The sequence below is a fragment of the Macrotis lagotis genome, chromosome 1 (assembly GCF_037893015.1).
Source record: "Macrotis lagotis isolate mMagLag1 chromosome 1, bilby.v1.9.chrom.fasta, whole genome shotgun sequence".
NCBI classification, from domain to species: domain Eukaryota; kingdom Metazoa; phylum Chordata; class Mammalia; order Peramelemorphia; family Peramelidae; genus Macrotis; species Macrotis lagotis.
In genome coordinates this window covers 500,244,652-500,246,348 of record NC_133658.1, presented here as the reverse complement: position 1 = coordinate 500,246,348, position 1,697 = coordinate 500,244,652, and positions in this window count along the sequence as shown.

Sequence of the window (1,697 nt, the reverse complement as noted above, 5' to 3'; positions counted from 1 at the left end):
TGTATGTCCATTATTTTTTTAATTCAATTCAACAAATTATTTTTGTATGTGATTTTTTTTATACATTACTAAAATATTCTTGTTTAAGAGTAAACATAATAGGGGCAGCTAGGTGGCGTAGTGGATAAAGCACCAGCCCTGGAGTCAGGAGTACCTGGGTTCAAATCCGGTCTCACACACTTAATAATTACCTACCTGTGTGGCCTTGGGCAAGCCACTTAACCCTGTTTGCCTTGCAAAAAAAAAAACCCTAAAAAAAAAGTAAACATAAGAGGCAACTAGGTGGCTCAGTGAATAGAGCACCAGCCCTGGAGTCAGGAGTACCTGAGTTCAAATCCGACTTCAGACACTTGATAATTACCAAGCCCTGTGACCTTGGGCAAGCCACGTAACCCCATTGCCTTGAAAACATCTAAAAAAAAGTAAAAATAATGCCCCCTCCCCCCAAAAAAAGATAGACACTTATGAGAAATAAAGTAAAAAAAAAAAGAAAAAATGCATTTCAGTCTGTGTTCTGATAACATCCTTTGGTGGATCACATCCTTAATCATAAGTCCATCACAGAAGTTACTTCAGTATTTTTCCACAGTTGCTGTTGCTGATTATTAATTCCCTCCATCCATTCCTCCCCCCTACCATGTATTATATTTTCTCTCCTTTCACTCTGTCCCTCTTCTAAAATGTGCCGTAGAGTAGCTGAGCAGCACAGCAGACTGATCACCAACCCTGGGGCCAAGAGGTCCTGAGCCTACATACCATCCCTCAGATCCAGCAACCACCCAGCCCCATGATTACAGACAGGCCACCCAATTCCAGCCCCTTGCAAGAAGTAAAAAAGAAAATGTGTTATATCTGACTATTCTCTCCTATTATCTACCCTCTCCTTTATCACTCACATCCCCCCCTTCCCCCCCTTTTCGCTCTAGATGTCTATACCCCATTGAGTGTGTATGCTGTGTCCTCTCTGAGTCATTTCCGATGAGAGTGAAGGTTCCCTCATTCCTCCTTGCCTTCCCCCCTTCCATATCATTGCAAAAGCTCATTGTAAATATATATATATATTTTATATGAAATGTCTTAGGCTATTCCACCTCTCCTTTCCCTTACTCCCAGTGCATTTCCCTTTTATCCATTGACTCCATCCTTACAATATATTATATCTTAAAATTCAGCTCTCTCCTGTACTTCATCTATAAATGTTCCTTCTACCTGCTGTATCAAATGAGAAGTTTCATATGAGTATCATCAGCATCATTTTTCTATGCAGGACTAAATGCAGTTCATCATCATTAAGTCTATCATATTTTATCCTTCTCCACTCTCTATGCTTCACCTGAGTCATGTATTTGAAGGTCGAACTTTCTGTTCAGCTTTGATAGTTTCAACAGGAACATTTGAAATTCCCCTGGTTCACTGAAAGTCCATATATTCCCCTGGAAGAGGATGTTCAGTTTTTCTGGGTAGTTGATTCTTGGTTGCATTCCAAACTCTTTTGCCTTCCAGAATATCATATTCCAAGCCCTATGAGCCCTTAATGTAGTTGCTGCTAAGTCCTATGTAATCCTGACTGCAGCTCCACGATATTTGAATTCTGTCCTTCTGGCTGCTTGTAATATTTTCTCTTTGACTTGGGAATTCTGGAACTTGGCTATAATATTCCTGGGTTTTTTTTTGGGGGGGTCTCTTGCTGGGAGGAG